The sequence below is a fragment of the Lissotriton vulgaris genome, chromosome 9 (assembly GCF_964263255.1).
Source record: "Lissotriton vulgaris chromosome 9, aLisVul1.2, whole genome shotgun sequence".
NCBI classification, from domain to species: domain Eukaryota; kingdom Metazoa; phylum Chordata; class Amphibia; order Caudata; family Salamandridae; genus Lissotriton; species Lissotriton vulgaris.
Genome location: NC_141697.1, coordinates 502,648,458 through 502,672,237, shown reverse-complemented (window position 1 = coordinate 502,672,237; position 23,780 = coordinate 502,648,458).

Below are 23,780 nucleotides of genomic sequence, written 5' to 3'. Positions count from 1 at the left end.
AGTCAAAGCCCATGTGACTGACGTCTCAGAGGGTTGTCCGGTTGGGGAAGAGTGTAAAAATAAGAACAATGATAAGGGCAAGGATAGGGAGTCTTCCCACGCGCCCCCAGTCCCACAGGTCAGGAGTAGGTATCAATTAAGATCCAGACTTGCGCTGCAGAAAACGGGAGTTGAGTGCCCGAGCCCCGCAAGGGGAGGGGCCATACCGATTTCCCCTAAGGAAAAGAGGAGGGACAGGAGGAGCAACACTTTCAGGACAGGGGAGGCGAATAAGCAAAGGCAGAAGCCCCCGAAAGTGCGTTGGACATTGCCAAAGCCCACCCCATATCTGAAATCGTATTTCAGAATTATGGAAAATGTGGTTGACCCTAAAGTGGGGGGGGGGACAAGAAACAGCCCGGTGTGGGACATATGGACAATACCCTAGGTGTTCTTAGCTCTGACCTCCCCGCCCCCTGCCGCCGGACGACCTTAATGCAACAGACCCACCTAGTACCCTTAGCTTACTCAATCATAGACCACCTAGCATGCGGTACATATCCTCCTTGGTACCTCTTACAAATAGATATACGGTGCTGGAAGAAATAGAGGATGTTCAGGCACAGGAGGGAGAATCAGAGCAAACAGAAACAGATGGAGCAGAGGATATATCTGTAAGGCAGAAGTTCCCTCATGCAGCTCAAGCTAGTTCTTTAACCCCCGTAACTACACTGGTAGTTGAAGCTAGGGCCGGCAATGTAACAACTGAATTAGCAAGCCCGGAAGCGGGTCTGTCGCAGGTCGAGACTCTTCTTCTCAGTCTTAGAGAAGACCTTTTGACAAAACTCGACAAAAATTGATACATCTGAAGCCAATCAAAAAATCATTCACGAGCAGTACGCCAGTCTAGAACTAAAATTGGTCGATGTCAGCAAACGTACGGAGATGTTGGAGGAAGAAGTTAATTTACTAACAGGGGCCTCAAAAAGACATGACAGGGACATTGAGACTCTAAGAGTGCAGAACAGAGCTCTACAGATGGACGTGGAAAGACTTGAAATTCATTCAAGAAGAAACAACTTGAAATTCTTGAAAATACCGGAAGGAGTGGGAAATGGGGATGTCAAGGGCCTAATATGTAAAATTCTCAGAGAGGGTGTCCTTAAGGATAGTCCAGACATCAACCTAGAGGCCAAGATACAAAGAGCACATAGAGACCCCTTTAGGCAGCGTCCGGGGAGGTCAGGCCCGAGGAAGATCCTGGTAAATTTCCTGACCTTTACGGTTAAAGAACTAATCCTGAGCAGAGCTTTGCAAGAGAAATCCCTACAATTTGGTTCAGCGAATTATCTTATTCGATCCGATGTGGGGAAGGTAACAGCGCAGAGGCAATGGGAGCTAGGGAGCCGGATGCCCGACTTGAGGAGTTTGGGAGCTCAGGTGCAGATGAAGTTCCCAGCTTTTTTGAGAGTGGTCTGGAAGATTAAGAGGCATAATTTCACTTCAACACAAGAAGTCGATTCCTTTCTCACCCTAATGCGAGAAAGTGCACTTTAAGAAGGAGAAATATAAATCCTAAAAAGTTTCAACAAATCTGGAGGCGGGTGCCCTTGGGTAATAGAAGCTATAGCATAGGTCTTTAAGGCGGCTATAAAAGTGAAGATTACAACCAAGGGTACATTCAGTAATTAAGCAACAGTAGCTTTAAGCAGAATTTTTTCTATTTGTTTTTTTTTTCTGGGGGGAGGAAAGGAAGGAAAAAAAATAAAAAATAAGAGAAGGAGAAAAAGGGGGAAAAAGTGAAAAAAGGAGCACCTAGGTATTTTTGCACATTTTCATTTTTATATATATCTGAATTTCAAAAAGTTGGCGTACTCTCGAAGTCTAATTTACCAAAGGGGATCACCATCCAGTGGTCTGGAGAGCTCTCAATTCGCGACATGTTCGCTAGAAGAATCAAGGGGGGGGTTCCTCAGGGGAGGGGGGTAGGAGGGTGGGAAGTAGGGGAAAAAATGAAAAAAAATTAATCCTCATATATGTATGAAATTAAATTGTACTCACGCGGGGAGCTGGTCTAGAATCCCCAAAGTGGGCATAGAGTAGCATGGTCAACATGATATGTTGAATAAAACTAATAAGCTGGAATGTTAACAGGTTGAGGGATAGGAAGAAAGCGAGAAGGATTATTGATTTTCTGTTTAATTTAGGGGCTCATATCTTTCTACTCGAGGAGACGCATTTGGAGAGGGAAGAGTGTAATCTAATATTCGGTAGATGTAGGTGGATCCAGGATGTTGTTTGCTCGGAACAAGGTGGCAGTACGCGAGGGGTGGCAATAATTATCAGAGCAGGCACAGGGATCAGGCTTATTAAACATGAGACAGATAATTCAGGTAGGTGGTTGGTGACATCTTTGATTGCTGGGAGTACCCCTTTTTCGTGTGCAGTCTATTATGGTCCGAATCTGGATGCCCCTGGGGCTCTGTTGAAACTCAAAATCAGTCTAATAGAGACAGAGGGTCCCATAATTCTGGGGGGATATTTCAATTTAATCTTTGATAGAGAACTGGATCGAACCTCAAGAGTGAAATTTACACCCCCCCAAAAAAACTAGACTGGAGCTGGAGAACATAATACGGGACTTTAACTTGAAAGATATTTGGAGGTTCAGAAATCCGGGGAAAAGGGATTATTCCTTCTACAGCAGAAGGTATAGACATCATTCTAGGATAGATTTTTTTTATTGGATAAAACTCTTACATCAGCAGTTGACTCTATATCACATATTCCAGCAATTCTGTCAGGCCACTCAATTGTGGAGATGGGGATCAGTCTGAAGCAAAAAATGCAGCAAAGGAGATGGACATTGGATCGGACGCTGCTATTGGAAGAGGGGGTCAGACAGGACTTAGTGACCCAGTCGGAGGAGTACTTTAGGGTCAACATTGGGACAGAAAGTAAACAAACTGTCTGGGATACATATAAAGCCTTCTCCGAGGCCTTTTAACAACCCTGATGATAAGGATGAACAGATTGGGGAGAAAGAGAAGGGAAGCAAGGATTTTGAGAATCAAATCCAAAGAATCAGAGTTGCAAAGGGCATCAGTGGATGAGTCCGATAATAGACAATCTCTTCAGAGGGAATTGGATTGTCTGCGGGCAGAATATCAAGCGGTGATAGATAAAGCTTTGAAGGAAAAGTGGGACACAAGCAATTTGCAACATTTCGCCTATGGCGAGAAGTGTAGGCGACTTTTAGCTTGGAAAGCCCTAGCAGACAGAACAAGGAATCAAATAGACAGTTTAGTAATAACAAGCACGGGGGAAAAAACTAATGATGACGGCCTCATTAGGGAAGAGGGAATGAGGTACATGCAGTCTCTATATGGAACCAACCCTACTCTGAGTAGGCAGCAGGCAGAAACATGGCTGGTTAATGCACAGCTCCCTGAGTTGGCAGATTCAGACAGGTCTTTTCTCAGTTCAGAAATAAGGGAAGGAGAAGTGAGGACTCAGTTGTTGAAGATGGTCAAGGGCAAGGCCGCAGGTCCAGATGGGCTTCCAGTGGAATTGTACAAGATCGTACAAGAGCAGGTAATAGGTGTTTTGACCTTATTGTTTAACGAAATTTTACTTCAAGGGGGGCAGGCTCCAAGATCATGGGTTGAGGCTATAGTTACACTACTATTGAAGCCAAATAAGGATCCGAGTAGGATAGAGTCTTATAGGTCCATCTCCTTATTAAACATAGATTATAAGGTATTCGCAGGGGTGTTGGCAACTAGACTAGCAAAGGTAGTAAAATCGTTGGCACATTGCGACCAAAGGGGATTTATTCCGGATAGGCAACTCAACGAGTTGACCTTTCAAGTAGTTGCCGCGATAGATGTCGCTCAAGAGAAGAAGTTGCCCCTGACTAGTGTGGCAGTCGACGCCGCCAAGGCCTTTGACCAGGTAGACTGTGACTACCTTTGGATGACGATGGAAAAATATGGCTTCCCTTAAAGTTTTATAACAGCCATAAAGCTACTATATTCGGCCCCAACACAAAAGTCTTAGTAAATGGCTCCCTGACGGAGCAGATATGCATTACCCGAGGCACGCGTCAGGGCTGTCCCTTATCCCCCCTTTTGTTTGATTTATATATCGAGCCTTTTGTTTGTATGTTAAGAGCAGAACCATTAATCAAACCCTTTAAGATCGCTGACATGGAATTGAAGTTTGCATTGTATGCAGATGACCTGCTGATGTATACCTCAAATCCAGAAGAAGCAATACCCAGATTATTAGATCTCGCGGAAGGGTTTGGTAAAATCTCTGGGTATTCTATCAATGTAGAAAAAACTGAAATAATGGAATGGAACCAGCAGATAGACTCGGTAGGGAAAAAAAATAACATGAGGTATTTGGGAGTCCATCTAGTGAATAAGATAGAAGATATCCCAAAAATTAATTTAGATAGAGTCACTAAAGACATAATTGCTTCACTACAATGTTGGTCCTCTCTCCCTTTAAATATTTATGGAAGAGTGAACCTCTTGAAAATGATAATCCTTCCAAAAATCACTTTTTTATTTAATGTTCTCCCTTTATCTTTTCCTTTAGCTTTAATTAAAAAACTACAAGGAAAATTAGGTTCATTCATTTGGAATGCCAAAGGCCCCCGAATAGCTTGGAAAAAACTAAGGAGAGATCTAAAGACAGGAGGGCTTGCTTTTCCTGATTTACTTTTGTATTTCCAAGTTTTCCACTTCAAGCATTTTAGAGCCATGGCTGGTCGATTGGACCAATCATCGATGGGTTTGCTATTCTCTGCCTTGTTAAAAGATGTCCCTCAGGGATCGAGTTTCTTCCTTTATAAGTTCGGGGATCCAAAATTCTTCAAAAAAGTAAGGCTGAAGATTTTGGGGACAGCTTTGAAAAATTGGGTATTTGTGAGGAATAAACTGAACATCCCTTATTATGCGTCACAGGCTCCGATATGGGATTCTCCCGGTCTTCCAGCATGCCTAAATGACCTTTTATCGCTACCACTAACACAGGCTGGGTTGGAATGCTGGGGGGATCTGCAGGAAGATGGACTGCTCTTAAGCTGGGACATGCTCTCCAACCTAACAAGGGGGACCTTGACCAGGTTTAAATATTATCAACTATCAGGTTGGTGGGCAATGAGATCCGTAAGACCCGCGGATAATAATCCCCCTAATCCCAAATTTGATGCGGTAACGAGAGGGGGCAAGTGGAAGAATCAAATATCTTTTTGGTATTCAGCACTGTTAGAGGGTGAGGAGGTGACAGAGGCTGAAATTAGCAAAGTATGGAGCAACGCTATAAACCCGGCTAGTGGTTCCTTTATGGAGCTTTGGCATGACTCTTTCAGAGTGTTAAACGCTGTAATTAAGCCAGCAGCTCTGAAAAGAAACCATCTGTTTACAATGTACAGGGTCTATATAACACCTAAGAAATTGGCTAAATACTCTATCACAGATTACCACTGTCCGAGGTGTGGCTATCTGAAAGTAGATGATGTACATATGTTCGATGATTGTCCCGAATTAGAGGAATATTGGAGTAAGATAGGGAATTCTTGGGAGATGCCCTTTCAATGCCCATATCAGTTTCAACGTTTACGATAATATCAGGGCTTATCACGACCTATCAGGTAAACGATCTCCCCACGAAATGTGTTTTTACATCATCTTGCTGGCAAGGCGAGAGATCTGTAGGGCGTGGAAGGATCCAACTCCCCCTACTTTTGCTAATTGCCTACGGCAGATCATGATAATAAGTAAATCAGACATGGCATGTGATCCCATAAGTGAGACCAATGTTTGGGAGGCCTTGGTGGCATGGCAATTTCGGTGATTGGTATTCCAATGATTTGTCTGGAGCCCTGCTGGTTCACTGGACTCCTAAGTAGCATGGGTGCCCAAAGATCGGCAAAGAAAAAGGAGTATGGAGGGGAAGGTAGTGGCTACTTGAGGGTGCAGGCTTACCACTTTGCTTTTGGCCGTAAACAACGAGGGCCGGTACAGAACGACCAATGGCGCATGGAGGTGCCAGCTTCCCATCAAGAGTTCCATTTGTGATATATGAGGATTACAAAAAAAAACCAAAAAAAAAACACCATACTGCCAGCGGTATCGGATTTAGCACTCACAGTTTGCTAATCTCGTTGTATGCTGATGATGTCACTTTATATATCTCAAACCCGTCAGAAAACTTAAATCCAAACCTCCGGGAGTTTATCAAATTTGGAGGACTCTCAGGTGTATCCATTAACTCGGCGAAATCAGTCATTTTTCCTTTGACTGACACTACCCCAAAGGTGACCTCAGAGTTCCCACTCCATTGGGCACCTGAAGAGGTGAAATACTTGGGCATGTGGATATGCAGGAACTTGCAAGATATCTGGAGCATGAATTTTGGGAGGGCTGTGCATTGGCTTGAAGGAAGGGTGGAGATATGGTCCAGGTTGCCCCTATCTGTGGCACGGCGGATAGCACTGTCCAAGATGGTAGTGCTTCCAAAATTTGTATATCTTTTTGTGAACATTCCGATCCCCCTGATACAGCAATTTTTTAAATCCCTTCGTACCCTCTTGCTGTCTTTGGTTTGGGCGGGAGGTCAAGCTAGGGTGTCATGGGCGCTTCTGACATTACCACTGCGGCAGGGTGGTCTGGGTGCTCTGGACTTGCAGCTATATGCACTATGTGCTCAGGCCCAATTTTTGCATTTCTGGGTGCATCGTACACCATACCAACTGCACGTTGCCGTGGAAATAGACTCTGTAGCTCCTATGGCACTAGATGTGGCCCTGTATAAGAATAGTGCCCGCCCCGGATTGGATGTTGACACTGCGGATATGTTACGGTGGACTTGGAGGACCCTACAACACAGAGCCCGCCTCCCGCTGCTGTATGCCCCTGCAGTTCCTTTGAGAGGTAACCCGATGCTGGCTTGTCTAGAGGAGGGTGGGGGCTTGTTGGAGTTAGATGGGGTTCAATTACGAACATTTGCAGATTTGTACCCAGAGGGGAGGTTTCGCCCTCCACTGGTGGAAAACATTGACAAAGTGTTAACCTTTCGTGAGAAGTTCGAATATCACAAACTGAAACAGGCCTGCACCACACTATCTATGAACTTTCCTGAGGCCCCCCCGACACTAAACGCACTGCAAGTCATACTGGCTAGGGCATCGTCACGCAAACTAGTTGCAAGGTTATACACAGCCATGCAGGACCAGGCCCCTATTATACGGCCCAAATCATTCCAGTTGTGGAACGCAGACTTAGACCCTCAGCTATCAGACAAGCAATGGGAGTTCTGTTGTAGGCAGTTACTTGAGCTCTCACCCAATTACAAGGTACGACTTGTGCATTTCAAATTTTTACATAGATACTACAGAACACCAACTAATCTGCATCGCATGAATCTCCGAGATGATGCTAGATGCTGGAGGTGTGGGTACGAACCTGCTGGTTTTGTTCACATGGCATTGAACTGCCCTCAGTTGCAGAAGTTCTGGAATGAGATTTTTGAAGCAATAAACCAAATTCTGGATAGAACAGATGTCCCCACCCCACACCAAGGTTTGTTAGGCCTTGTAAGTGATACAGCAGCCTCTGAAAGGAAACTACATGCACTATTACTGCTATATGCTAACAGACAAATTGCAGTGTGCTGGGGGCGGAAAGCAGCTCCTGGATTCAAGGAGTGGTTGTCAGACGTAACGTATGGTCAAATACAGCTGGCCACATTTTGGGAACTGATGCCGGCTGCCTCTAGACCAAGAGATATTTGGGAGCCGTTTCTGTCTTGGGCCAGATCGAGGGCAGGCCCCCCTGATGCAACTGAATCCCCGGCTGAACATGTATAATGATTGCATAATTTTATTTATTTTCCTTAACAATTTTCGTCCTCTAGCCGGTTTATTTGGATGTATATTGTACTGTGCCTAGCTGTGGGAGTCCTGTAGTACATTTACAATTCTTTTCTGTCCTCATTATGACTGTATTGCACTAACTTGCTAGTTATAATTGTTGGTCTGACCGGTCCCTGTTCTTGGGTTATGCGGCTGTTTTGTTCCGCCCTTGTTTTGCAGAAACGTGTGAATATACAATGTTGATATATGCTCTGTACCAATGTATAAACTGGATCAACTGAAAATCTCAATAAAGACAATTAAAAAAAAAACAATGGAAGGAAGGACAAGAGGATGGTCAAATGGAAAAAAGAAACATAAAATGAATGTTAATGGGGAATGTGGAAATATGAAAATAAAATGAAATATGACTTTTAAGAATAGAGAGAGTGAGACGAAATGAAAGGATGTACAGGCAGAAAGATGGAAAGAAAAATAAATGGAGGCTATAAAGATGAAAGTAGAGAACAAAGGTGGATAGAAAGGACATAATGAAAGAAAGAAAAGGAAAAGATGGACAGAATAAAAGACAAACGTCAATATAGGTAAATGCAGTTTTTGGCCAAGTTTCTTTCCTGCTGTAAAAAGCATACGTTTGCATTATTTTTGAACATTTTCATCAGGGGAACAATTTTTACAGACTTCAAAAGGAAAGACCGGGATAGCTCACTTTGCTCCTTTATTTAGTGCCATATAAAGCGGGGGTATTTTAGTTTTCTAGCCTCTCCCTTCCAATGGGCCCTTGTGTAGTTACAGCAAGTGGCGTGCCATCCTCCGCATAGTTCTAGGGCACAGCATGCTGCTTTTGTGGAGGAGCCGTGCTGGAGGACCTAGCTACATTTTGAAATATCCATCAGGATGAAAGGCAAAGCCTTCTGGGTGTTTTGCTCGCCTGCAATTTTTAGGCCATTACAAAAATGTCTATTTAACTCTGGTGATTAATGTGTCTCCCAGAGAGATCTGAGGTTTCAAAAAAAAGCATAGAGGCATAATGCGCCTCTTGCAAAGCACAAAGTGTAACATTCAGAGCAAAGTATTTATTTGTATAATAATTGTAAAGACAACCCCAACCACTATGTTATGTGTTATACCCACAGTTTGTATTTCGGGGTCACTGGAATTAAGTGATTGTGCGGCTTCAGCAGTTTCCGCATGATTATGGATTTGCCACATGTGCCACATAATCCATCACTAACTGAATATAGCTGAGGATTCTAATTTAAAAAGTTTCTTCCTCAAATGGTTAGAAAATAACAAAAAAGGCAGTGGTGTGTTGCAAAGGCCCTATGGGAAGGTTGACTGGTCACCTTCCTTTGCATATTACTATATTTGGGTGATATATGGGTACTAATGAAGTGAAACCTGTGACCAGAAAGGGTTAAAATGTGCAAGAATTAGAAATTAATATGGTAATACTATGACAAAATGTGCAGCATTCCGCTGCATAAATTCCCTTTTCTTGACAAATAATTTAGTCAACCTTGCAGCATGATTTGGCCCTCCCTGCTGCATAATTCCAGTGGCCCTGCATATAGTACCTACCAGTATGGATGCCATGTGGTTCATACACCTTGTAGCCCTCCTTGCCTTAAGTAACAATTTCCTAAATATTGATTTACATACTTATATGAGTCATTGTCTCTGAACAATAAGTGTGGAAGCTAAAGCGCATAACACCCTACATTGGGCTGAGCATCACTGTAAAATAAATGACATATACATGAGCGTAGGTCTATATAGAGATGAGGGGCACCATGGGAGGTAATTAGTGACGGAGTCTGTGCAGAAGGAGGTCTTAAGTAAAGGGGTTAATGAATGCTAAACAAAATATCATATGAAATACCACAAAAAGACCTGCACAGTTGCTCAAAGCTGTGCACATATCAAAACGGTGGTGCACGATTGTCTCAACTTAATATAAACTTATTTTGACGTGTACTTATGTTGATTTTCTATTTACTTACCTCCTCTAATGTTTCTGAAAACGTACCTTTTGTACTAAATTTCTGTCCTGAATTTTGACCCTTTGTCCTGAATTTTTAAACTCACTGTCCTGAATTTGCAACTATGCCAGTTGGTCACCCTAGGAGTGATTTGCAGTGACGCCATTACTCAGCAGTTTACAGTTGGTTCTGGTCTGCTTTATCTGTCAGGGGAGGGGAGACATCAAAGGTGTGCGGTGGCTCCCAGCCCCCGAGAGACTGGGCGGGGCAGCTGCCTCTTATCTCTCCATCAGCCCGTCTTTTCACAGGGCACACTGTCTCTGATAACATCCCGACCTCGTACCATTTAAAGTCGGTCATGTGGTTCGGCTGGACAAAGGTACCTGAATGTAAATGAGTACACGGGAGAAGGAAAATTAGCAAATCTAAACATAACTACATCTGACCTGGTAAGATTTTAGAAAAAAGAGAAAACAAGACTTTTAGGATGGCGTTGTGATGCCTATTTGGGATGGGAGTTTTGCAACGCAATCCCGAACTCATTGCTTAAATGCACAGTGATGTTCGGTATCACTTTCATGGATACTTTTAGGCTGGTGTGTACTAAAGAACTAAGGCCTAGATGTATCAAGCCTTTTGCGATTCCTTAAGGCCGAAATTCTGCGAATTTCGGCCTTAAGGAATCGCAAACGGACATTTAGTATCTTTTGGGATGTATCACACATTAGCAAAATAAGGAATCGCAAATAATTGCGATTCCTTATTTTGCTTATGCATTTAAGGAATCGCAATTTTGCAATTCCTTAAATGGCATGTATGAAACTTTTTTAAATTGCGAATTTGGGTTAAGGAATCGCAAATTAACACCAATTTGAGGTTCGTGTTAATTTGCGAAATCCTTTTAAAAAACAAAACATGACTATTTTGAAGGTGGCATGTGACACACATACATGCCCATAGGGCATGTATGTGTGCCATATGCACACACATGTAAGTTTCAGGGGTGCAGCAGGGTGTCCATGAGACACCCCTGCACCCTTGAAATAATTCTCAAATTGCGATTAGCAAATTGCGAATTCGCAATTTGAGAATTACTGCACAATCATTCCTATGGGCCTCCTGGCCCATAGAAATGAATGGGAAAATTATTCCTTAATTGCGATTAGCAATTTGCTAATCGCAATTAAGGAATTTTAAGGAATCGCTAAAAAATAGCGAAATTCTACATACATACCATTTTGCACTTCTCAAATAGCGATTCCTTAACAATCGCTATTAGAGAAGTGCAAAATGGTTTCTTGATACATCTGCCCCTAACTGTATTAATGATGCCCTGCTTTTGTTACCTTGATGTCAAGTGGGAACCTGCTGTCTGTCCTAAGGGACCCTCCTCAAAACTGGGCCAAAAACAATCAGTATACATGATGCATCCTTGTTGAGTAATCTTTAGGAGGGCAATGACATCGAACAAAAATTTACAATCTAAGTTGTACCCCAGTGGGACCAAAAATAGATATTAGAGATGCAGTTTATACTATATTATTAATTTGGGCTTGACATAAATAGTGACAGCTCTGTACATCATGTTTTACTGCATTTTATCAAATACAGTCTCTTTCTGTTTCTATGTAAATGTTTTTCTTTGTGTTCTAGCAGTGAAATCGGGCACAATTCACTCGACTTGACCCGGTCACTCTACTATCGCATGGCCCCTGTGTGCCCTGATTCTGCTGCCGCTGCCTGCTTGGCCCTCTTGCTGCCGCCTCTCCTTAGGGCCCCTGCTCTCCAGGCTTGCCCTCGCTCCCCAGGCTTGCCCAGGCTTGCCCTCGCTCCCCAGGCTTGCCCAGGCTTGACCTCGCTCTCCAGGCTTGCCATCGCTTTCCCCCGCTCTGCTTTCCCGCTCTTTCCAACCCCCCTTCTGTTCCCTGCCACTGCTCTCCTGTGGCCCCGCCCCCTTCTCCTGTCTCCTGCTCCCCATTCGCCGCCCCGCTCCCGCCTCCCAGCTGCTCCTCCCTCCCACTTTGCCATAAATGGCGGGGACCGCGTGTACGCGCAGCGGGCACGCCAAAGGCAAGCTCGTCTACGCCCGTCTGCGCCTGGACTGTGCCCAGCGCCCGAACCCCTGGACCCCACCAGAGCCAGCCAACCCAACTGAGCTACGACACCGCCACCCTCCATGCACTCAACACAAGCCGACATCCAGCCTGCTACCAAGCCACCCCGAAACGCACCCACGGAGCCTTCACCTGCCATGCCTGCTACTTCACCTGTCCTCGGTCCTGCACCGCGCCACCCAAAACAGCCGCTAAAAACAACCACCTCAAGTGCATCCTGCTCAACACCCGCTCCATCCACAGGCACGCCATCGAACTATGGGACCTCCAGGACAAAACGGCACCAGACGTCGCCTTCTTCACGGAAACCTGGATGAACGCCTCCTCAGCCCCCGACATTGCCATTGCCATCCCGGACGGCTACAAGATCATCCGGAGGGACCGCGTCAACCAGACCGGAGGATGCATCTCCATCGCCCACAGAAACACTATCCGCATCACGACCAACACCGGCAACACCCTCGCCACCGCAGAACACATGCACTTCCATATTCACACCGACCCCGAGACCACCCTCAGAGAAACCCTCATCTACAGACCCCCAGAAAAATGCTCACACTTCAGCGAGGCCATCGCAGACTTCATCAGCCCACTCACCTTCGCTTCCCCTGACTACATCCTCCGAGGAGACCTCAATTTCCACCTGGAGAACGACTAGGACAACAACACCACCGCCCTACTAGACAACCTCGCCAACCTCCGATTCAAGCAACTGGTCAACATCCCCACCCATTACGCCGGCCACACGCTCGACCCTGTCTTCTCCTCCAGCAACCACATCTCCTTCAGCCACACCACCGAGCTCCACTGGACCGACCACAGCTGCGTACACTTCAACTTCAGGAAAACAACGACCCACCACCGCCCTCAACAAACCCCCCGAAGATGCTGGAGCAAGATCACCTCCGACCAACTCACAACCTCCTTGCGCCTTAACCCTCCCACCAACACCACGGACCCCAACGAAGGAGCCCGCAACCTCACACAGTGGATCACTGACTGCGCCGACACCCTTGCTCCACTGAAAAACCCTCCCAGCAACCTCAACAGCAAGAAAGCCGCATGGTTTACCAACGATCTCAAAGACTCCAAGAAATCCTGCTGTGACCTCGAGAAAGCCTGGCGCCACAACCAGTCAACGGACAACATGACAGCCCTCAAGAATGCCACCCGCAAACACCACCAGCTGATCCGCACCACCAAAAGGTCATCCTTCAGAGAACGACTGGACAACAACACCCACAATAGCAAGGAACGCTTCAACGTCGTGAAAGAGCTCTCCAACCCCAACTCCAGCAACAACGACATCACGCCTTCTCAAGACCTCTGCAACTCTCTGGACACCTTTTTTCACCGTAAGATCGTCGACATACACGACAGCTTCGGCGCTCAGAACACGTACCCCACCATCGAACCTACACCCCCCACCACCACCATGTGCGCCTGGACTCAGGTCAGCACGGAAGATACCACCCACACGATTAACACCATCCACTCTGGCTCCCCAGCTGATCCCTGCCCACACCACATCTTCAACAAAGCCGACTCCATCATTGCACCCAAACTTCGGGACATCATCAACAACTCCTTCATATCCGCCACCTTCCCGGAGAGCTGGAAGCACGCAGAGATAGTGCCCTCCTGAAGAAACACACCGCAGACCCCCTCAGACCTCAAGAACTTCCGCCCCATCTCGCTCCTCCCCTTCCCTGCAAAAGTCATCGAGAAAACCGTCAACAAACAGCTGACAGCCTTCCTGGAGATGAACGGCTCCCTCGACCCATCGCAGTCCGGATTCCCAGCGAACCACAGCACCGAGACCGCCCTCATCGCAGCCACCAACGACATCCGGACCCTGCTGGACAATGGAGAAACCGCCTCCCTCATCCTGCTCGACCTTTTGGCTGCGTTCGACACGGTCTGCCACCGCACCCTGACAACCCGCCTCCGCCACGCCGGGATCCAAGGAAAGGCCCTGGACTGGATCACCTCCTTCCTCTCCGACAGAACCCAAAGAGCCCGTCTCCTGCCCTTCCTCGCAGAAGCCACCAAGATCATCGTCGGCGTACCTCAAGGCTCCTCGCTCAGCCCCACCCTCTTCAACGTCTACATGAGCCCCCTTGCAGCCATCGCACGCAAGCACTACCTCAACATCATCTCCTACGCCGATGATACCCAACTGATCCTCTCCCTGACCAACGACATCATCTCCGCCAGAGCCAGCTTCGAGGACGGAATGAAAGACATCGCAGACTGGATGATGCTCAGCCGCCTGAAACTGAAATCAGACAAGACGAAAGTCCTCATCCTCGGCCCATCCATCTCCACCTGGGACGACTCCTGGTGCCCCCCTGTTCTGGGCCCCCCACCCAAGCCCACGGACCTTGCACGCAACCTGGGCTTCATCCTTGACTCCCCCCTCACGATGGCCAAGCAAGTTAACGCCGTTACCTCCTCCTGCTTCAACACTCTCCGCATGCTCTGTAAGATGTTCCGGTGGATCCCCACTGGAACCAGGAAAACGGTCATCCAGGCCCTCGTTACCAGCCGTCTGGACTACGGAAATGCCCTCTACGCTGGGACCACCGCCAAACTACAGAAAAGACTCCAGGGCATCCAGAATGCCTCAGCACGACTCGTCTTGGACATTCCCCGACACAGCCACATCTCCGCCCACGTGAGGGACCTGCACGGGCTCCCCGTTAGCAAAAGGATCACGTTCAGACTCCTCACCCACGCACACAAGGCTCTCCACGACTTGGGCCCCGAATACCTCAACAACCGCCTCATGTTCTACACGCCAACCCGCCAGCTCCGCTCCGCCAGCCTCACCCTCGCCACCGTCCCACGGATCCGCAGAACCACCACCGGAGGAAGATCCTTCACCTACCTGGTGGCCAAGACCTGGAACACCCTCCCCACCCACCTACGACTCACCCAGGACCATCTCTCCTTCAGGAAGCAACTCGAGACCTGGCTTTTCGAGCAGTAGCAGCCTCCCCCCCGCCCCCCCCCCCCCCGAGCGCCTTAAGACCCTAGCGGGTGAGTAGCGCGCTTTACAAATACTCTTGATTGATTGACTTTCAAATGTGTGCCTTTTTCGACGATGTAGCAATGGCGTGTGTGGCCCATATTCTTGAATCTTTGCAGCCAGGGGCGTGGATTCAGTGGTGCAGCAGGTGCAGTGGCACCAGGGTCTGGTGGACTGAGGAGCCAATTGCACCTAGATTGTGTAACTGTATTGTACTTCAGTACCCTGCATGAAGCAGGCTATTTCCGTGCTTGCACTAGGCCCCAAGGCGCTCTTGCTGTGAGGTCTCGCCTTGGGACCTTATAAGTCTATGCCGTATTTAGTTTTGCATTAGGTAATTTTCAAAGCTCCATGTTTTTTAAATAATGCTTTTTTAATGTTTGTCCTTATTGTTGACATTGTTTTCGAATTTGCCCATGTGTGTTCCGGTATACACCGGCTGTAGTTAATGTTCCTGCAAGGACCTACATTACGTCAATGGGTTGAGGGTGCACAACAGCTTAGCGTAATATATATAAAAGATTTTTGTTGTGGTTTGTGAAGATGGCAATTTATAGTGCGCTGCGCCTGAGGTATTGTGGCTTCCCAAAGAAAAGGGACACATATTTACTGGGGGGAGAAGAGCGGACGATGCAGTTGGCTGGAGTGCGAGTGATGTAGAATGGGACGTAGGGCTGAAATAGTGGAGGATGAGAGAATTAGAAGGTGCACCGTGTTAGTGAGTAAATGAGAGAAGAGCGAAGATGCAACCAGGGGCAGCAATGAGATAAAGTTTATGAAATATAGTGCGCTACGTCTGAGGTATTGTGGCTTCCCAAAGAAAAGGTACACACTTTTACTGAGGGGAGGAAAGTGGGAGATGCAGTTGGCTGCAGTGCGAGTGATATAGAATGAGAAGTAGGGCTGAAATAGTGAAGGTTGAGAGAATTAGAAGGTGCACCGTGTTTGTGAGTAAATGGGAGGAGAGAGGGAGATGCGACCAGGGGCAGCAATAAGATAGTGTATGAAAAGTTGAGGAGGTAGGCTTTTAATGCAAAGAATTGACGTGGGGAAGGCTAGACAGGAGACGATGCAGATGTTAACAAGAACTGGTTGCGCGGCCGGGCTGCAAAGAAATAATAAATTTTAAAAAATGAGTTGTGTGCGCGTGCGCGACGAAAAGGTGCTGTGCACGTCTCGCGCATGCTTGTGCGCGCAATAGTAAGCTGATCGCTGGGAAAGTAGCACTTTCCCAAGACTAGCATGAAGCATTGCAGAATCTCACATAAAGAGAACTAAATCATAGAGCAAATAAGCCTTGGCAAAGCCAAAAGTCAAAACATAAAGCTTGGGGAATTTAATAAAAGTCTAAATGGAACATAACCAGCATCTAATCTGCCTTCGTCGGCCTCTGTTCTGCTCTCCATCAAGGTGACTTTTCCTTCCCTGGATATGCAAATCACATCTGCTCTGCTCCCTTCAGTTCTGCATCGAAGTCTGAAACTCCTCTGCAGCCTTCCATCTTTTATTTCTTCATTTATTTAAAGTTTTATATAGCGCTAGCTCGACCCGTGGGTATCAGAGCACTTTACATACACACAGTACACAGCAGGAGGACATTACAATTACATAGTAGGCCTACAGTAAGGAAGCAAACCATAGATCCAAATAAAACAAGGGAATGAATAAATATGCAGTACAGCGGAGGGGGAGAGAGCAAAAGAAAGGGCGAGAACGACATCGTCCGGTCACCCACTATCCATGAGAGTCCAGGGAGAGGGGAGACAACTTGGATAAGAAAGGCTGGGTTAGTTGACATTGGTAATGAAAGTATTTGTGTAGGAGAAGGAGTTTCAGGTCCCCTTTGAAACAGGAGAAGGAGGGGTTGCATCTGAGGACTCCAGGGAAAGCGTTCCATATCCTGAGAGCGTTGCCAGAGAACGATCGGTATTGGGTATTTTTTTTTCTTCATCTTTGGAGGAATAAGGAGGAGTGAGTTGGTGCTTCTTAGTGTTCTGGATTGACCTGCTCTAATCAGTTTGTTGTTTAAGTAGTTGGGGGTCGGAGAGTGAAGGGTTTTGTGTGTGATGCAGGCCAATTTGTAGATACATCTCCCTTCCATGGGAAGCCAATTGAGGCAGCTGAGAGCTGGAGTGATGTGTTCAAATCTTGTAACTGCAGAAACTAGTCGAGCTGACATGTTCAGCACTGCTCTTAGAGGGGCTAGGTGCTCTTTACGCTCCCTGTGAGGATGGTGTTTCCGTAGTTGATTTTGGAGAGAACTAGGGATTTGACCACTGTCTTGAGGTCATCATGAGGTAGAAAAGGTTTCAGTTTCTTGAGGTGTTTTAGAGCGAAAAGAGCACTTTTTGCAGAGTTTTTGATGTGGGCCTCCATTGATACGTTCTTGTCAAGGGTGATGCCTAGAGACTTGACTGAGTCGGATATGGTAAGGGGGCAGTTTAGGGCAACCAGATTCTTGAGCCACTCTTGGATTGGGCGATGGTTACTTTTTGGAGAAAATAGGATTAGTTCCAATTTGTCAGGGTTTAGCTTTAAGTGGTTAATGTAGAACCAATTTTGGATCTCGGTTAGGGTAGTATTAAGGAGTAAAATGTCGCTGGGAGGCTTGATCCTGAAATTGATTTGGGGGTCGTCCGCGTAAAGGTGGTAATTCACTTCGGCTTTTTTCAATATGATTGTGAGGGGTTCCATGAATAGATTGAAGAGGTACGGGGAGAGGATGGAGCCTTGCGGAACCCCCAGTGTAAATTTAGTTGGTTTTGAGACACAGGAGTTAATTTTAATTTGTTGCGAGCGGTGTTGAAGGAAGGAGGTGAACCGTTTAAGTAGTGTGCCATTGATGCCGGACCCTTTCAACAGGTCTATTGTCGAATGACGCAGAAAGGTCGATAAGGATGAGTAGGCAGGCATCCTTTTCATCTAGGGCCTTGTGAATGTCATTGGTGACGTTTAGCATAGCTGTTTCCGTGATACAGCCTTTTCTGAAACGAGACTGGAAAGCATTAAGGAGGTTGAACTCATTAATGTGAATATTGAGTTGGAGGAGAACACATTTCTCTAATGTTTTTGCAAGGAATGAGCGGTTAGAGATGTTGTTAAGATCATTAGGGTCAGCCCAAGGTTTCTTGAGAATGGGTGTGATTTGTCCTAGTTGCAGGGAGTCTGGGACACAGCCTGAGGTGAGAGAGGCGTTGATGACTTTTGTCCAGAAAGGAGAGATGGTGTGGTTGATTTATTTTATGATTTTGGAAGGGAGGGGGTCCATGGTGTGGGAGGAAGGTTTTAGATTGGAAATTAGATTGAAAATCTCGTTTTCCGACATTAGCTCAAAGTTGGACCAGTGCTCATTGTTTTTGAGCTTGAGGTAGGTTTGATTGTCCTTGTAAAGAGCTCTTTCTGAGTGGTTCAGGGAGGTTGAAGGGGGCCGGTTAAGGGGGAAGGGTGGTTTGGCAGTTGGTAAGAAGGATAGATCAATTTTAGAGACTTTATTTGTGAAGAAGGTGGCAATTTCTTCACATCGCTCATTGGTGGCTTCAATTTCTTGAGAGGGAGTGCAATTAGTTTGGCTTTTAACAATGTTAAATAGTTCTCTTGGTCTGTTTTTTGTTAGAAAAAAGATGCCTTTTCATAGAAGATGTGTTTTTTGTAAGACCGTCGAGCAGATCTAAGATGAGTTAGGTTCAGGGATGAGGGGTTTTGTCTCCAAGACCTTTCTGTTTGTCTAAGTTGGCACCGTTCATCATTCAGCTCCACGTTAAACCAGGGTTTTGATTTTGTTCTCCTCAGTTGTTTGAGTTTGAGAGGAGCTACTTGGTCTAAGACCTCTGCCATTCTTGAGTTGAAGTGAGAAGTGAGGTCATCAGCCGTCCATGATGAGGGATGGAGTTGAAGTTGGGGAAGAATCTTGGCTTCAAGTTCAGATAGAGGTATTTCTTTGATGTTTCTGGTTAAGATTTTAGGTTTGACAACACGGGTAGGTTGGAGGTTGGCAGGTGTGTCAATCCTGAACCGAATGAGGTGGTGGTCGGACCAGTCAATGGGAGAAATCTCTCTCAAGGAGATCAGATCGTTGTTTCTTATGATCACATCTAGAGTTGCACCTTTGATGTGGGTTGGTTTGTTGCAGAGTTGCTTGAGGTTATATATATTCCAGAAGGTTGGAAAGGTTCAGAGCAGTGGAGTCTTTAGGGTCATTCCAGTATATATTGAAGTCACCAAAGAACACGTCTTTGGTGTCTGTCAAGGAGAATCTTGTTATGAGGTCTGTTAGTTCTTCTGGGAAGAGGGTACGCTCTCCTGGAGGATGGCAGATAGTGTGGAATTTGATTGGTGGGGTGCCCTTTGTAGCGAGTTCGACACCTAGGTATTTAAACAAAAGGTATACTGCAGGTTAGAGTTTGGTAATCTGTATTCCATCTCTGTGCATGATGGCTAGACCCCCCCCCCCCCCCCAGTTTTGATCGGCCTGTCTTGTCTGATGAGGTTGTATCCTGGAGGGGTGAGAATGTCAAGAATGGGGGTGGAGTGGGCATTGAGCCAGGATTCAGTGAGGAAGGCGATGTCAATTTCTTCTGCGAGAAGAGCTTCAGCAATGTCCGTAGCGTGTTGTACTGCTGATCTGCAGTTTAGGAGAGTGCAAGAGAGAGGACAGGGTGCCACTATGATGGGGGGAGTTAGGTGGATAGGGGTGTACTGAGCAGGGGGTCTAGGCGAGTGGACAGTATTCGCTATTCTGTTGGTGCCAATAATAACAGGGATGTGGACAGGGGCTGACTTCTGGTCCAGCGCTAGGTGCGGGTCGAGGAATTCAACAGGTTTCGGTACTGAAAAAGGTTGGCTATCCCTGTTGGGATTGAGGACCTGGCTCGATGATTCGCTGGAGGGACGAGGGGTGCGCTGTGGGGCTATGAGAGATGTATTGAGTGAAGTAGGAGCACAACACTTCGGGGGGAGGGAGCACGGTGACTTGGCCCTGTTGAGAAGGTCTTGTTGTAGGTGAAGGAACTCAGCAGCAAGAGAGTCAATTTTCAACTCCATTCTTTCCAATTGCTATGCTATAGAGCTGAGGAAGTTTAAGGTTTTAGGCTGGGGTTGAGGGTGACTGGGGTCAATGGAGGGAGGTTGAGCAAAGGTGAGTGGTTTGAAGCGGTCCATGGGATTAGGAGAGAAGTGATGTTGTAGGTGGGGAGTCTGCATAGTAAGGATCCTATTCAAGGAGTTTGGTGTCGGAGAGGAGGGATTGGTGTTCAGGTGAGGAGGGGGATAATTTCTGGTACGGACAACAGGGTTCTGGGAATTGTCAGTGAGATTGGCAGTGGAGGCAGGTTGTGAATGTGGGAGTGCTACATCGGAGGGGGAGAAAGCAGTGGTAGGAGAGGGGAAAGAGACTACACGATTGGAAAATACGTTTGATAGGGGGGAAGTAAGGGTCTAAGGTCTCTGCAAGGGTTCTGAAACTCCTAAACTAGGAACTTGTTTACACAAAAAATAATGTTACCAGGCATGTGGCGTGATTTTTGTTCTGCATCTAAGTGGAATACAGCAATGTCAAAAAGGTCCCCTCTGCTGTCCGCGCACATCATTCATCAGGCAGGCGAAATCCTTCCCATGACATATTCTGCATATTATAACTTCATCTCCTATCCTTCCTTTAAAGAAAATTTTTATTTTTAACTGAACACATAACATCTTCTACAAAAGAACTACATTATTTGAGCAAGAATCATTAAAGCATAAAATGGTAATGTACTTTTAAAATACATGTGTTTTCTATTCCCTCTAAAGCAAGAATTAACTGGCGCTTTGTTTAAACATTTCCAGATACAAAATAGTTAAGGATCTGAGTTTACATGCTGTGGTAATTATGCCATTCATTCTCTGTTACACACAGAGACATTATTTTGCTTATCTGGAAGGCCAACTGGAGATTTCAGAGTAAGAGCTAAATCATGAGCTGTTTCTGTGTTTCTACATTTTATAATGTCCTGTTAAGTACAACTACATTATTTTACTGCACACATTTAATATTTTTGCTAATTAAAATTACATTCTATAGTTAGAACAAAATCTAAACTAGCCATATTAAAATCCAACTATTTATTAACTGTGCCATGTTTTACATGGGTTGCTAAGTGGAAAGCCTGTGACTAAAGCTTGTGAATATCAAAGCCTCATGTTTTCACTTTGCAGCCCAATATGTCTGTGTGTCACTTTTATGTTTAAAGTATTTTATTGAAAGAGTACAAAGAGAGAAAGACATTCAAGCAATGGTTTCAATGCTATGTGCCAAGGGGCCCATCTTAACGTAATGCATAGTCTCCTCAAGTCTTATGGCAGGGGCCCCTTTGGTCCCGCACCCGGACGCACAATCTAAAATCAAAATACAACAATGGAAGCAAACCCTTTGTACCCCTCTTATTCTATTAAAACTACCCCCCAACTCCCGCGCCTACCCCACCCTCCCCTCACCCCCTCCATCCAGTGCCTAGCCCAACTTAGTGCTCGTGTCCTTGTTCCCGCCCCCCCTCGTCAACTCAGTCTGGTCAGGTGGGCTTTAAGCAGTGTGATCAATCATTGGCGTAATTCTCAGTAGTCTCAGGTACTTTGGACAGGTGAGTTCCCTGAATTCCGTGGCCAGTAGTGTGTGGAATGGTTGCCATAGCTCCTCAAATTGTTCCACCTCCCAGGCCAACATGAGTGATAATTTTTCCATGCCTAATATGTGCCACAATCTGTGTAGCCAACCTGTGGTGGATGGGACTGTGGTTGTGCGCCAGTGTATGAGGATGTTTTGAACTGCCGAGCCCAGTGCAATGGCAATTTGCCTACCTCTGCGGGATTTCAGTGGGTACATTGAACCGTTAGGGAGGCCCAACAGGACGTACGCTGGGAGGCGGGGCAACCGTATTTCGAAGTGAGCATCGATCTCGTCAATCACTTCTTTCCAATAAGAATGTAACAGCGGGCAGTCCCATAAGACATGTGTGAGTGTTCCGATTTGTCCACACTCCCACCAACAGATGTTCTCTACATGTCTGTTCATCTCGTGCAGCCGTTCCGGGGTGTGATACCAATATGTGGACACTTTGGTAAATGTTTCGGTGAGTCCTATGTGATAAGCCGAGTGCCTTGCGCGGTATGAGATTTATTCCCATTCTTTATGACTCAGTGTCCTACCCAGCTCCTTATTCCATCGTTCTCTACCGGGGTTATGAAGGTGGAAGGGAGGGGGTTGTAGGATCTTATAAAGATCCGTAATGAGTTTCGCATCTGAGGTGCGGGTTATCAACCATTTCTCGTATGGCAGCAGTTTCCTGTCCGCCGTCTCTCTCACCTGTGGCTGTAGAGCCCAGTGCCTCACTTGCCAGTAGCGCATCCTGTCCGTTTCGGACAGCTGATAGTCCTCTTTGAGACTCCGAAAGGGAAGAATCCCGCCCGCTTCGTATAATTGGAAGAGTGCCCTGCATCCTGCCTTTCGCCAGTGCGCGAAGGCCCCCCGTTCCGTCCCCGGGGCGAACTCCGGGTTATCCACCGGTGGGGTGAACGGAGAGGGGAACGTGGTGAGGTCATAGATCTTGTTGGTAGCGTCCCATACCCTCAACGGGACCGGCGTGATGAAGGACGCGTAGAAATTAGGAGGGCGATGCGCCCTACGCAGGAAGGGTATTTCCTGTAGTGGGCGGCCTGCGACCGCCTGGTCCTGGAAAAACCAGTGCCTGTCTGACTCCCACCGGCTCCATTCCACAAGGTACCTCAGCTGCGCTGCTTGAAAATATTTGTGCAGGTCCGGAATACCCAGTCCCCCCGACTCAGGTGCCAACATGGAGAGAGCCCTCTTCATCCGGGGTTTGCGTCCCTGCCAGATGAAGCGGGATAAGTCCGCCTGCGTCTGCTGGATCCATCCCTTGGGTGGCTGGAGCGGCAACGCCCGGAACAGGTACAGAATCTGGGGCAGGACTGTCATCTTGACCGCCGCCACCCTGCCAAGCCAGGATATCATGCCCTTACCCCATCTCCCCAATTCCTCTTTGATCTTCTTACCCAGAGCCGCGTAGTTAGTGGTCACCATTGCTGGCAACGTGGGTGCCAGCAGGATACCCAAGTACTGTACTTGGCGCGACGACCAGTGCATGGGGAAGTGCTCCTGTAACGCCGACCTCGTGGCAGCCGTCAGGGAGATGTCAAGTGCTACCGATTTCCCCATGTTTATTCTGAATCCTGCCACCCTTGTGAAGGCCTCCAATTCGCCGACGCATGCAGGAAGAGCACGCCTCCGTTTCTCTAAAGTCAGAGTCACATTGTCAGCGTAGAGGCTGACTCTGTGGATATATCCTCCCATCATTACTCCAATCGCGTCTGGGTTCTGGCGTATTCTTTGGGCGAATGGCTCCATGTACATAGCAAAGAGAAGGCGGGACAGTGGGCACCCCTGCCTGGTGCCTCGCTCAATGGCGAACCCCTGGGAGCTACAACCGTTCACCCTCACCATCGCTGATGGGAATCTGTAGCAATTGAACACCAAGGAACGAAATTTCTCCCGATGCCCATTTTCTCCATTACCCGTTCTAGATAAGGCCAGTGCACCCGGTCGAACGCTTTCTCAGCATCGACTGACAACAGCATTCTCTCCCCAGGAACTCGAGAAGCCTTTTCCAAGATATGCACCACTCTCTTGGTGTTATCCACAGTCTGTCTCCCGGGTACAAAGCCCGCTTGGTCCGGCTCCACCAGTCCCGGCAGATTATTATTATAAATACTTTTATAGCGCGCTCAATTACTAAAAAATA